A 14,878-nucleotide genomic window follows, 5' to 3' on the forward strand; every position below is an offset into this window, starting at 1 on the left:
TTTGTTACGTGTTGTCAGTGTGTGTCTTTGTAACTTGGTGTCAGTGTATGTCTTTGTTACTTGGTGTAAGTGTATGTCTGTGTTACTGGGTATCAGTGCATGTCTTTGTTGCTGGGTGTCAGTGTATGCCTTTGTTACTTGGTGTAGGTGTGTGTCTGTGTGACTGGGCATCAGTATTTGTCTTTGTTACTTGGTGTAAGTGGTTGCCTTTGTTACTGGGTATCAGTGTATGTCTTTGTTACTTTGTGCCAGTGTATGTCTGTGTTGCTGGGTATCAGTGTATGTCTTTGTGACTTGGTGTCATTGTATGTCTTTGTTACTTGGTGTAAGTGTGTGTCTGTGTTACTGGGTATCAGTGTATGTCTTTGTTACTTGGTGTCAGTGTATGTCAAAATACTTGGTGTAAGTGTATGTCTTTGTTACTTGGTGTAATTGTCTGTCTTTGTTGCTTTGTGTCAGTGTATGTCTGTGTTACTTGGTGTAAGTGTGTGTCTTTGTTACATGGTGTAAGTGTATGTCTTTGTTACTTGGTGTCAGTGTATGTCTTTGTTACTTGGTGTCAGTGTGTGTCTGTGTTACTGGCTATCAGTGTATGCCTTTGTGAATTGGTATCAGTGTATGTATTTGTGACTTGGTGTCAGTGTATGTCTGTGTTACTTGGTGTAAGTGTATGTCTTTGTTACTTGGTGTCAGTATATGTCTGTGTTACTTGGTGTAAGTGTGTGTCTTTGTTACTGGTTATCAGTGTATGTCTTTGTTACTTGGTGTCAGTGTTTGTCTGTGTTACTTGGTGTAAGTGTGTGTCTGTGTTACTGGGTATCAGTGTATGTCTTTGTGACTTGGTGTCAGTGTATTTCTTTGTTACTGGGTGTCAGTGTGTGTCTTTGTGACTTGGTGTCATTGTATGTCTTTGTTACTTGGTGTAAGTGTGTGTCTGTGTTACTGGGTATCAGTGTATGTCTTTGTGACTTGGTGTCTGTGTATGCCTTTGTTACGTGTTGTCAGTGTGTGTCTTTGTGACTTGGTGTCAGTGTATGTCTTTGTTACTTGGTGTCAGTGTATGTCTTTGTTACTTGGTGTCAGTGTCTGTCTTTGTTGCTGGGTGTCAGTGTATGTCTTTGTTACTTGGTGTAAGTGTGTGTCTGTGTGACTGGGTATCAGTGTATGTCTTTGTTACTTGGTTTAAGTGTGTGTCTGTGCTTTTGGGTATCAGTATATGTCTTTGTTACTTGGTGTCAGTGTATGTCAAACTACTTGGTGTAATTGTATGTCTTTGTTACTTGGTGTCAGTGTATGTCTGTGTTACTTGGTGTCAGTGTGTTTGTTTGTGATACTGGGTGTCAGTGTGATTCTGTGTTACTTGGTGTAAGTGTGTGTCTTTGTTACTTGGTGTCCGTGTGTGTCTGTGTTTCTGGGTATCAGTGCATGTGTTTGTTACTGGGTGTCAGTGTATCTCTTTGTTACTTTGTCTAAGTGTGTGTCTGTGTTACTGGGTATCAGTGTCTGTCTTTGTTACTTGGTGTCAGTGTTTGTCTGTGTGACTTGGTATCAGTGTATGTCTTTGTTACTTGGTGTCAGTGTATGTCTGTGTTAATTGGTGTAATTCTGTGTCTGTGTTACTGGGTATCAGTGTATGTCTTTGTGACTTGGCGTCAGTGTATGTCTTTGTTACTGGGTGTCAGTGTGTGTCTTTCTGACTTTTTGTCAGTGCATGTCTTTGTTACTTGGTGTAAGTGTGTGTCTGCGTTACTGGGTATCAGTGTATGTCTTTGTTACTTGGTGTCAGTGTACGTCAAAATACTTGGTGTAAGTGTATGTCTTTGTTACTTGGTTTCAGTGTACGTCAAAATACTTGGTGTCAGTGTATGTCTGTGTTACTTGGTGTAAGTAAGTGCCTTTGTTACTTGGTGTAAGTGTATGTCTTTGTTACTTGGTGTCTGTGTATGTCTTTGTTACGTGTTGTCAGTGTGTGTCTTTGTAACTTGGTGTCAGTGTATGTCTTTGTTACTTGGTGTAAGTGTATGTCTGTGTTACTGGGTATCAGTGCATGTCTTTGTTGCTGGGTGTCAGTGTATGTCTTTGTTACTTGGTGTAGGTGTGTGTCTGTGTGACTGGGCATCAGTATTTGTCTTTGTTACTTGGTGTAAGTGGTTGCCTTTGTTACTGGGTATCAGTGTATGTCTTTGTTACTTTGTGCCAGTGTATGTCTGTGTTGCTGGGTATCAGTGTATGTCTTTGTGACTTGGTGTCATTGTATGTCTTTGTTACTTGGTGTAAGTGTGTGTCTGTGTTACTGGGTATCAGTGTATGTCTTTGCTACTTGGTGTAAGTGTATGTCTTTGTTACTTGGTGTAAGTGTGCGTCTGTGTTCCTGGGTGTCATTGTTTGTCTTTGTTACTGTGTATCAGTGTGTGTTACTGGGTGTCAGTCTGTGTCTGTGACACTAGGTGTCAGTATTTAGTTTAGTTTCGAGACACAGCACTGAAACAGGACCTTCGGCCCACCGAGTCTGTGCCGACCATCAACCACCCATTTATACTGAACCTGCAGGAATCCCACATTCCAATATCATCCCCACCGGTCTATATATATTTCCTTCCACCTACCTATACTCGGGGCAATTTATAATGGCCAATTAACCTATCAACCTGCAAGTCTTTGGCATGTGGGAGGAAACAGGAGCACCCGGAGGAAATCCACGCAGACAAAGGGGGAACTTGCAAACTCCGCACAGGCAGTACTAAGAATCGAACCCGGGTCCCTGGAGCTGTGAGGCTGCGGTGCTAACCACTGCGCCAATGTGCACCCACCCCAGGGTGTGCCTGTGTTGCTGGGAATCAGTGTCTGTCTTTGGTACTTGTTGTCAGTGTATGTCTGTGTTACTTGGTGTAAGTGTGTGTCTGTGTTACTGGGGATCAGTGTATGTCTTTGTGACTTGGTGTCAGTGTATGTCTTTGTGACTGGGTGTCTGTGTGTGTCTTTGTGACTTGGTGTCAGTGTATGTCTTTGTTACCTGGTTTATGTGTGTGTCTGTGCTACTGGGTATCAGTATATGTCTTTGTTACTTGTTGTCAGTGTATGTCAAAATACTTGGTGTAAGTGTATGTCTTTGTTACTTGGTGTCAGTGTATGTCTGTGTTACTTGGTGTCAGTGTGTTTGTTTGTGTTACTGGGTGTCAGTGTGTTTCTGTGTTACTTGGTGTCCGTGTGTGTCTTTGTTACTTGGTGTCCGTGTGTGTCTGTGTTACTTGGTGTAAGTGTGTGTCTGTGTCACTGGGTGTCAGTGCGCGTCTGTGTTATTTGGTGTAAGTCTGTGTCTTTGTTACTTGGTGTCCGTGTGTGTCTGTGTTACTGGGTGTCAGGTCATGTCTTTGTTACTGGGTGTCAGTGTATGTCTTTGTAAGTTGGTTTAAGTGTATGTCTGTGTTACTGGGTATCAGTGTATGTCTTTGTTACTTGGTGTCAGTGTATGTCTGTGTTACTTGGTGTAAGTGTATGTCTTTGTTACTTGGTGTCAGTATATGTCTGTGCTACTTGGTGTAAGTGTGTGTCTTTGTTACTGGTTATCAGTGTATGTCTTTGTTACTTGGTGTCAGTGTATGTCTGTGTTACTTGGTGTAAGTGTGTGTCTGTGTTACTGGGTATCAGTGTATGTCTTTGTGACTTGGTGTCAGTGTATTTCTTTGTTACTGGGTGTCAGTGTGTGTCTTTGTGACTTGGTGTCATTGTATGTCTTTGTTACTTGGTGTACGTGTGTGTCTGTGTTACTGGGTATCAGTGTATGTCTTTGTGACTTGGTGTCTGTGTATGCCTTTGTTACGTGTTGTCAGTGTGTGTCTTTGTGACTTGGTGTCAGTGTATGTCTTTGTTACTTGGTGTCAGTGTATGTCTTTGTTACTTGGTGTCAGTGTCTGTCTTTGTTACTGGGTGTCAGTGTATGTCTTTGTTACTTGGTGTAAGTGTGTGTCTGTGTGACTGGGTATCAGTGTATGTCTTTGTTACTTGGTTTAAGTGTGTGTCTGTGCTTTTGGGTATCAGTATATGTCTTTGTTACTTGGTGTCAGTGTATGTCAAACTACTTGGTGTAATTGTATGTCTTTGTTACTTGGTGTCAGTGTATGTCTGTGTTACTTGGTGTCAGTGTATTTGTTTGTGATACTGGGTGTCAGTGTTATTCTGTGTTACTTGGTGTAAGTGTGTGTCTTTGTTACTTGGTGTCCGTGTGTGTCTGTGTTACTGGGTGTCAGTGCATGTGTTTGTTACTGGGTGTCAGTGTATCTCTTTGTTACTTTGTCTAAGTGTGTGTCTGTGTTACTGGGTATCAGTGTCTGTCTTTGTTACTTGGTGTATATGTATGTCTGTGTGACTTGGTATCAGTGTATGTCTTTGTTACTTTGTGTCAGTGTATGTCTGTGTTAATTGGTGTAATTCTGTGTCTGTGTTACTGGGTATCAGTGTATGTCTTTGTGACTTGGCGTCAGTGTATGTCTTTGTTACTGGGTGTCAGTGTGTGTCTTTCTGACTTTTTGTCAGTGCATGTCTTTGTTACTTGGTGTAAGTGTGTGTCTGCGTTACTGGGTATCAGTGTATGTCTTTGTTACTTGGTGTCAGTGTACGTCAAAATACTTGGTGTAAGTGTATGTCTTTGTTACTTGGTTTCAGTGTACGTCAAAATACTTGGTGTCAGTGTATGTCTGTGTTACTTGGTGTAAGTAAGTGCCTTTGTTACTTGGTGTAAGTGTATGTCTTTGTTACTTGGTGTCTGTGTATGTCTTTGTTACGTGTTGTCAGTGTGTGTCTTTGTAACTTGGTGTCAGTGTATGTCTTTGTTACTTGGTGTAAGTGTATGTCTGTGTTACTGGGTATCAGTGCATGTCTTTGTTGCTGGGTGTCAGTGTATGTCTTTGTTACTTGGTGTAGGTGTGTGTCTGTGTGACTGGGCATCAGTATTTGTCTTTGTTACTTGGTGTAAGTGGTTGCCTTTGTTACTGGGTATCAGTGTATGTCTTTGTTACTTTGTGCCAGTGTATGTCTGTGTTGCTGGGTATCAGTGTATGTCTTTGTGACTTGGTGTCATTGTATGTCTTTGTTACTTGGTGTAAGTGTGTGTCTGTGTTACTGGGTATCAGTGTATGTCTTTGTTACTTGGTGTCAGTGTATGTCAAAATACTTGGTGTAAGTGTATGTCTTTGTTACTTGGTGTAATTGTCTGTCTTTGTTACTTTGTGTCAGTGTATGTCTGTGTTACTTGGTGTAAGTGTGTGTCTTTGTTACATGGTGTAAGTGTATGTCTTTGTTACTTGGTGTCAGTGTATGTCTTTGTTACTTGGTGTCAGTGTGTGTCTGTGTTACTGGCTATCAGTGTATGCCTTTGTGAATTGGTATCAGTGTATGTATTTGTGACTTGGTGTCAGTGTATGTCTGTGTTACTTGGTGTAAGTGTATGTCTTTGTTACTTGGTGTCAGTATATGTCTGTGTTACTTGGTGTAAGTGTGTGTCTTTGTTACTGGTTATCAGTGTATGTCTTTGTTACTTGGTGTCAGTGTTTGTCTGTGTTACTTGGTGTAAGTGTGTGTCTGTGTTACTGGGTATCAGTGTATGTCTTTGTGACTTGGTGTCAGTGTATTTCTTTGTTACTGGGTGTCAGTGTGTGTCTTTGTGACTTGGTGTCATTGTATGTCTTTGTTACTTGGTGTAAGTGTGTGTCTGTGTTACTGGGTATCAGTGTATGTCTTTGTGACTTGGTGTCTGTGTATGCCTTTGTTACGTGTTGTCAGTGTGTGTCTTTGTGACTTGGTGTCAGTGTATGTCTTTGTTACTTGGTGTCAGTGTATGTCTTTGTTACTTGGTGTCAGTGTCTGTCTTTGTTGCTGGGTGTCAGTGTATGTCTTTGTTACTTGGTGTAAGTGTGTGTCTGTGTGACTGGGTATCAGTGTATGTCTTTGTTACTTGGTTTAAGTGTGTGTCTGTGCTTTTGGGTATCAGTATATGTCTTTGTTACTTGGTGTCAGTGTATGTCAAACTACTTGGTGTAATTGTATGTCTTTGTTACTTGGTGTAATTGACTGTCTGTGTTACTTGGTGTCAGTGTGTTTGTTTGTGATACTGGGTGTCAGTGTGATTCTGTGTTACTTGGTGTAAGTGTGTGTCTTTGTTACTTGGTGTCCGTGTGTGTCTGTGTTACTGGGTATCAGTGCATGTGTTTGTTACTGGGTGTCAGTGTATCTCTTTGTTACTTTGTCTAAGTGTGTGTCTGTGTTACTGGGTATCAGTGTCTGTCTTTGTTACTTGGTGTCAGTGTTTGTCTGTGTGACTTGGTATCAGTGTATGTCTTTGTTACTTGGTATCAGTGTATGTCTGTGTTAATTGGTGTAATTCTGTGTCTGTGTTACTGGGTATCAGTGTATGTCTTTGTGACTTGGCGTCAGTGTATGTCTTTGTTACTGGGTGTCAGTGTGTGTCTTTCTGACTTTTTGTCAGTGCATGTCTTTGTTACTTGGTGTAAGTGTGTGTCTGCGTTACTGGGTATCAGTGTATGTCTTTGTTACTTGGTGTCAGTGTACGTCAAAATACTTGGTGTAAGTGTATGTCTTTGTTACTTGGTTTCAGTGTACGTCAAAATACTTGGTGTCAGTGTATGTCTGTGTTACTTGGTGTAAGTAAGTGCCTTTGTTACTTGGTGTAAGTGTATGTCTTTGTTACTTGGTGTCTGTGTATGTCTTTGTTACGTGTTGTCAGTGTGTGTCTTTGTAACTTGGTGTCAGTGTATGTCTTTGTTACTTGGTGTAAGTGTATGTCTGTGTTACTGGGTATCAGTGCATGTCTTTGTTGCTGGGTGTCAGTGTATGTCTTTGTTACTTGGTGTAGGTGTGTGTCTGTGTGACTGGGCATCAGTATTTGTCTTTGTTACTTGGTGTAAGTGGTTGCCTTTGTTACTGGGTATCAGTGTATGTCTTTGTTACTTTGTGCCAGTGTATGTCTGTGTTGCTGGGTATCAGTGTATGTCTTTGTGACTTGGTGTCATTGTATGTCTTTGTTACTTGGTGTAAGTGTGTGTCTGTGTTACTGGGTATCAGTGTATGTCTTTGTTACTTGGTGTCAGTGTATGTCAAAATACTTGGTGTAAGTGTATGTCTTTGTTACTTGGTGTAATTGTCTGTCTTTGTTACTTTGTGTCAGTGTATGTCTGTGTTACTTGGTGTAAGTGTGTGTCTTTGTTACATGGTGTAAGTGTATGTCTTTGTTACTTGGTGTCAGTGTATGTCTTTGTTACTTGGTGTCAGTGTGTGTCTGTGTTACTGGGTATCAGTGTATGTCTTTGTGACTTGGTATCAGTGTATGTCTTTGTGACTTGGTGTCAGTGTATGTCTTTGTTACTGGGTGTCAGTGTGTGTCTGTGTTCCTTGGTGTCAGTGTATGTCTTTGTTACTTGGTGTCAGTGTGTGTCTGTGTTACTGGGTATCAGTGTATGTCTTTGTGACTTGGTATCAGTGTATGTCTTTGTTACTTGGTGTCCGTGTATGTCTGTGTTACTTGGTGTAAGTGTGTGTCTGTGTCACTGGGTGTCAGTGCGCGTCTGTGTTACTTGGTGTAGGTGTGTGTCTTTGTTACTTGGTGTCCGTGTGTGTCTGTGTTACTGGGTGTCAGGTTATGTCTTTGTTACTGGTTGTCAGTGTATGTCTTTGTTACTTGGTGTAGGTGTGTGTCTGTGTTACTGGGTATCAGTGTCTGTCTTTGTGACTTGTTGTCAGTGTATGTCTTTGTTACTTGGTGTAAGTGTGTGTCTGTGTTGCTGGGTATCAGTGTATGTCTTTGTTACTTGGTGTCAGTGTATGTCAAAATACTTGGTGTAAGTGTATGTCTTTGTTACTTGGTGTAATTGCCTGTCTTTGTTACTTGGTGTCAGTGTATGTCTGTGTTACTTGGTGGAAGTGTGTGTCTTTGTTACTTGGAGTAAGCGTATGTGTTTGTTACTTGGTGGAAGTGTGTGTCTGTGTTACTGGGTATCAGTGTATGTCTTTGCTACTTGGTGTAAGTGTATGTCTTTGTTACTTGGTGTAAGTGTGCGTCTGTGTTCCTGGGTGTCATTGTTTGTCTTTGTTACTGTGTATCAGTGTGTGTTACTGGGTGTCAGTCTGTGTCTGTGACACTAGGTGTCAGTATTTAGTTTAGTTTCGAGACACAGCACTGAAACAGGACCTTCGGCCCACCGAGTCTGTGCCGACCATCAACCACCCATTTATACTGAACCTGCAGGAATCCCATATTCCAATATCATCCCCACCGGTCTATATATATTTCCCTACCACCTACCTATACTCGGGGCAATTTATAATGGCCAATTAACCTATCAACCTGCAAGTCTTTGGCATGTGGGAGGAAACAGGAGCACCCGGAGGAAATCCACGCAGACAAAGGGGGAACTTGCAAACTCAGCACAGGCAGTACTAAGAATCGAACCCGGGTCCCTGGAGCTGTGAGGCTGCGGTGCTAACCACTGCGCCAATGTGCACCCACCCCAGGGTGTGCCTGTGTTGCTGGGAATCAGTGTCTGTCTTTGGTACTTGTTGTCAGTGTATGTCTGTGTTACTTGGTGTAAGTGTGTGTCTGTGTTACTGGGGATCAGTGTATGTCTTTGTGACTTGGTGTCAGTGTATGTCTTTGTGACTGGGTGTCTGTGTGTGTCTTTGTGACTTGGTGTCAGTGTATGTCTTTGTTACCTGGTTTATGTGTGTGTCTGTGCTACTGGGTATCAGTATATGTCTTTGTTACTTGTTGTCAGTGTATGTCAAAATACTTGGTGTAAGTGTATGTCTTTGTTACTTGGTGTCAGTGTATGTCTGTGTTACTTGGTGTCAGTGTGTTTGTTTGTGTTACTGGGTGTCAGTGTGTTTCTGTGTTACTTGGTGTCCGTGTGTGTCTTTGTTACTTGGTGTCCGTGTGTGTCTGTGTTACTTGGTGTAAGTGTGTGTCTGTGTCACTGGGTGTCAGTGCGCGTCTGTGTTATTTGGTGTAAGTCTGTGTCTTTGTTACTTGGTGTCCGTGTGTGTCTGTGTTACTGGGTGTCAGGTCATGTCTTTGTTACTGGGTGTCAGTGTATGTCTTTGTAAGTTGGTGTAAGTGTATGTCTGTGTTACTGGGTATCAGTGTATGTCTTTGTTACTTGGTGTCAGTGTATGTCTGTGTTACTTGGTGTAAGTGTATGTCTTTGTTACTTGGTGTCAGTATATGTCTGTGTTACTTGGTGTAAGTGTGTGTCTTTCTTACTGGTTATCAGTGTATATCTTTGTTACTTGGTGTCAGTGTATGTCTGTGTTACTTGGTGTAAGTGTGTGTCTGTGTTACTGGGTATCAGTGTATGTCTTTGTGACTTGGTGTCAGTGTATTTCTTTGTTACTGGGTGTCAGTGTGTGTCTTTGTGACTTGGTGTCATTGTATGTCTTTGTTACTTGGTGTAAGTGTGTGTCTGTGTTACTGGGTATCAGTGTATGTCTTTGTGACTTGGTGTCTGTGTATGCCTTTGTTACGTGTTGTCAGTGTGTGTCTTTGTGACTTGGTGTCAGTGTATGTCTTTGTTACTTGGTGTCAGTGTATGTCTTTGTTACTTGGTGTCAGTGTCTGTCTTTGTTACTGGGTGTCAGTGTATGTCTTTGTTACTTGGTGTAAGTGTGTGTCTGTGTGACTGGGTATCAGTGTATGTCTTTGTTACTTGGTTTAAGTGTGTGTCTGTGCTTTTGGGTATCAGTATATGTCTTTGTTACTTGGTGTCAGTATATGTCAAACTACTTGGTGTAATTGTATGTCTTTGTTACTTGGTGTCAGTGTATGTCTGTGTTACTTGGTGTCAGTGTGTTTGTTTGTGATACTGGGTGTCAGTGTGATTCTGTGTTACTTGGTGTAAGTGTGTGTCTTTGTTACTTGGTGTCCGTGTGTGTCTGTGTTACTGGGTGTCAGTGCATGTGTTTGTTACTGGGTGTCAGTGTATCTCTTTGTTACTTTGTCTAAGTGTGTGTCTGTGTTACTGGGTATCAGTGTCTGTCTTTGTTACTTGGTGTAAGTGTATGTCTGTGTGACTTGGTATCAGTGTATGTCTTTGTTACTTGGTGTCAGTGTATGTCTGTGTTAATTGGTGTAATTCTGTGTCTGTGTTACTGGGTATCAGTGTATGTCTTTGTGACTTGGCGTCAGTGTATGTCTTTGTTACTGGGTGTCAGTGTGTGTCTTTCTGACTTTTTGTCAGTGCATGTCTTTGTTACTTGGTGTAAGTGTGTGTCTGCGTTACTGGGTATCAGTGTATGTTTTTGTTACTTGGTGTCAGTGTACGTCAAAATACTTGGTGTAAGTGTATGTCTTTGTTACTTGGTTTCAGTGTACGTCAAAATACTTGGTGTCAGTGTATGTCTGTGTTACTTGGTGTAAGTAAGTGCCTTTGTTACTTGGTGTAAGTGTATGTCTTTGTTACTTGGTGTCTGTGTATGTCTTTGTTACGTGTTGTCAGTGTGTGTCTTTGTAACTTGGTGTCAGTGTATGTCTTTGTTACTTGGTGGAAGTGTATGTCTGTGTTACTGGGTATCAGTGCATGTCTTTGTTGCTGGGTGTCAGTGTATGTCTTTGTTACTTGGTGTAGGTGTGTGTCTGTGTGACTGGGCATCAGTATTTGTCTTTGTTACTTGGTGTAAGTGGTTGCCTTTGTTACTGGGTATCAGTGTATGTCTTTGTTACTTTGTGCCAGTGTATGTCTGTGTTGCTGCGTATCAGTGTATGTCTTTGTGACTTGGTGTCATTGTATGTCTTTGTTACTTGGTGTAAGTGTGTGTCTGTGTTACTGGGTATCAGTGTATGTCTTTGTTACTTGGTGTCAGTGTATGTCAAAATACTTGGTGTAAGTGTATGTCTTTGTTACTTGGTGTAATTGTCTGTCTTCGTTACTTTGTGTAAGTGTATGTCTGTGTTACTTGGTGTAAGTGTGTGTCTTTGTTACATGGTGTAAGTGTATGTCTTTGTTACTTGGTGTCAGTGTATGTCTTTGTTACTTGGTGTCAGTGTGTGTCTGTGTTACTGGGTATCAGTGTATGCCTTTGTGAATTGGTATCAGTGTATGTATTTGTGACTTGGTGTCAGTGTATGTCTGTGTTACTTGGTGTAAGTGTATGTCTTTGTTACTTGGTGTCAGTATATGTCTGTGTTACTTGGTGTAAGTGTGTGTCTTTGTTACTGGTTATCAGTGTATGTCTTTGTTACTTGGTGTCAGTGTATGTCTGTGTTACTTGGTGTAAGTGTGTGTCTGTGTTACTGGGTATCAGTGTATGTCTTTGTGACTTGGTGTCAGTGTATTTCTTTGTTACTGGGTGTCAGTGTGTGTCTTTGTGACTTGGTGTCATTGTATGTCTTTGTTACTTGGTGTAAGTGTGTGTCTGTGTTACTGGGTATCAGTGTATGTCTTTGTGACTTGGTGTCTGTGTATGCCTTTGTTACGTGTTGTCAGTGTGTGTCTTTGTGACTTGGTGTCAGTGTATGTCTTTGTTACTTGGTGTCAGTGTATGTCTTTGTTACTTGGTGTCAGTGTCTGTCTTTGTTGCTGGGTGTCAGTGTATGTCTTTGTTACTTGGTGTAAGTGTGTGTCTGTGTGACTGGGTATCAGTGTATGTCTTTGTTACTTGGTTTAAGTGTGTGTCTGTGCTTTTGGGTATCAGTATATGTCTTTGTTACTTGGTGTCAGTGTATGTCAAACTACTTGGTGTAATTGTATGTCTTTGTTACTTGGTGTCAGTGTATGTCTGTGTTACTTGGTGTCAGTGTGTTTGTTTGTGATACTGGGTGTCAGTGTGATTCTGTGTTACTTGGTGTAAGTGTGTGTCTTTGTTACTTGGTGTCTGTGTGTGTCTGTGTTACTGGGTGTCAGTGCATGTGTTTGTTACTGGGTGTCAGTGTATCTCTTTGTTACTTTGTCTAAGTGTGTGTCTGTGTTACTGGGTATCAGTGTCTGTCTTTGTTACTTGGTGTAAGTGTTTGTCTGTGTGACTTGGTATCAGTGTATGTCTTTGTTACTTGCTGTCAGTGTATGTCTGTGTTAATTGGTGTAATTCTGTGTCTGTGTTACTGGGTATCAGTGTATGTCTTTGTGACTTGGCGTCAGTGTATGTCTTTGTTACTGGGTGTCAGTGTGTGTCTTTCTGACTTTTTGTCAGTGCATGTCTTTGTTACTTGGTGTAAGTGTGTGTCTGCGTTACTGGGTATCAGTGTATGTCTTTGTTACTTGGTGTCAGTGTACGTCAAAATACTTGGTGTAAGTGTATGTCTTTGTTACTTGGTTTCAGTGTACGTCAAAATACTTGGTGTCAGTGTATGTCTGTGTTACTTGGTGTAAGTAAGTGCCTTTGTTACTTGGTGTAAGTGTATGTCTTTGTTACTTGGTGTCTGTGTATGTCTTTGTTACGTGTTGTCAGTGTGTGTCTTTGTAACTTGGTGTCAGTGTATGTCTTTGTTACTTGGTGTAAGTGTATGTCTGTGTTACTGGGTATCAGTGCATGTCTTTGTTGCTGGGTGTCAGTGTATGTCTTTGTTACTTGGTGTAGGTGTGTGTCTGTGTGACTGGGCATCAGTATTTGTCTTTGTTACTTGGTGTAAGTGGTTGCCTTTGTTACTGGGTATCAGTGTATGTCTTTGTTACTTTGTGCCAGTGTATGTCTGTGTTGCTGGGTATCAGTGTATGTCTTTGTGACTTGGTGTCATTGTATGTCTTTGTTACTTGGTGTAAGTGTGTGTCTGTGTTACTGGGTATCAGTGTATGTCTTTGTTACTTGGTGTCAGTGTATGTCAAAATACTTGGTGTAAGTGTATGTCTTTGTTACTTGGTGTAATTGTCTGTCTTTGTTACTTTGTGTCAGTGTACGTCTGTGTTACTTGGTGTAAGTGTGTGTCTTTGTTACATGGTGTAAGTGTATGTCTTTGTTACTTGGTGTCAGTGTATGTCTTTGTTACTTGGTGTCAGTGTGTGTCTGTGTTACTGGGTATCAGTGTATGTCTTTGTGACTTGGTATCAGTGTATGTCTTTGTGACTTGGTGTCAGTGTATGTCTTTGTTACTGGGTGTCAGTGTGTGTCTGTGTTCCTTGGTGTCAGTGTATGTCTTTGTTACTTGGTGTCAGTGTGTGTCTGTGTTACTGGGTATCAGTGTATGTCTTTGTGACTTGGTATCAGTGTATGTCTTTGTTACTTGGTGTCCGTGTATGTCTGTGTTACTTGGTGTAAGTGTGTGTCTGTGTTACTGGGTATCAGTGTATGTCTTTGTTACTTGGTGTCAGTTTATGTCTGTGATACTTGGTGTCAGTGTATGTCTTTGTTACTTGGTGTCAGTGTGTGTCTGTGTTACTGGGTATCAGTGTATGTCTTTGTTACTTGGTGTCAGTGTATGTCAAAATACTTGGTGTATGTGTATGTCTTTGTTACTTGGTGTAATTGTCTGTCTTTGTTACCTGGTGACAGTGTATGTCTGTGTTACTTAGTGTAAGTGTGTGTCTTTGTTACTTGGTGTAAGCGTATGTCTGTGTTGCATGGTGTAAGTGTATGTCTTTGTGACTTGGTATCAGTGTATGGCTTTGTGACTTGGTATCAGTGTATGTCTTTGTGACTTGGTGTCAGTTTATGTCTTTGTTGCTGGGTATCAGTGTATGTCTTTGTTACTTGGTGTAAGTGTGTGTCTTTGTTACTGGGTATCAGTGTATGTCTTTGTTACTTGGTGTCAGTGTATGTCTTTGTTACTGGGTATCAGTGTATGTCTTTGTTACTTGGTGTCAGTGTATGTCTTTGTTACTGGGTATCAGTATCTGTCTTTGTTACTTGGTGTAAGTGTGTGTCTGTGTTACTGGGTATCAGTGTATGTCTTTGTGACTTGGTATCAGTGTATGTCTTTGTGACTTGGTGTCAGTGTATGTCTTTGTTACTGGGTGTCAGTGTGTGTCTGTGTTCCTTGGTGTCAGTGTATGTCTTTGTTACTTGGTGTCAGTGTGTGTCTGTGTTACTGGGTATCAGTGTATGTCTTTGTTACTTGGAGTCCGTGTATGTCTGTGTTACTTGGTGTAAGTGTGTGTCTGTGTTACTGGGTATCAGTGTATGTCTTTGTTACTTGGTGTCAGTTTATGTCTGTGATACTTGGTGTCAGTGTATGTCTTTGTTACTTGGTGTCAGTGTGTGTCTGTGTTACTGGGTATCAGTGTATGTCTTTGTTACTTGGTGTCAGTGTATGTCAAAATACTTGGTGTATGTGTATGTCTTTGTTACTTGGTGTAATTGTCTGTCTTTGTTACCTGGTGACAGTGTATGTCTGTGTTACTTTGTGTAAGTGTGTGTTTTTGTTACTTGGTGTAAGCGTATGTCTGTGTTGCATGGTGTAAGTGTATGTCTTTGTGACTTGGTATCAGTGTATGGCTTTGTGACTTGGTATCAGTGTATGTCTTTGTGACTTGGTGTCAGTTTATGTCTTTGTTGCTGGGTATCAGTGTATGTCTTTGTTACTTGGTGTAAGTGTGTGTCTTTGTTACTGGGTATCAGTGTATGTCTTTGTTACTTGGTGTCAGTGTATGTCTTTGTTACTGGGTATCAGTGTATGTCTTTGTTACTTGGTGTCAGTGTATGTCTTTGTTACTGTGTATCAGTATCTGTCTTTGTTAATTGGTGTAAGTGTGTGTCGGTGTTACTGGGTATCAGTGTATGTCTTTGTGACTTGGTGTCAGTGTATGTCTTTGTTACTGGGTGTCAGTGTGTGTCTGTGCGACTTGGTGTCAGTGTATGTCTTTGTTACTTGGTGTAAGTGTGTGTCTGTGTTACTGTGTATCAATGTATGTCTTTGTTACTTGGTGTCAGTGTATGTCAAAATACT

The sequence above is a fragment of the Heterodontus francisci genome, unplaced genomic scaffold (genome assembly GCF_036365525.1).
Source record: "Heterodontus francisci isolate sHetFra1 unplaced genomic scaffold, sHetFra1.hap1 HAP1_SCAFFOLD_58, whole genome shotgun sequence".
In the NCBI taxonomy this organism is placed as follows: Eukaryota; Metazoa; Chordata; class Chondrichthyes; order Heterodontiformes; family Heterodontidae; genus Heterodontus; species Heterodontus francisci.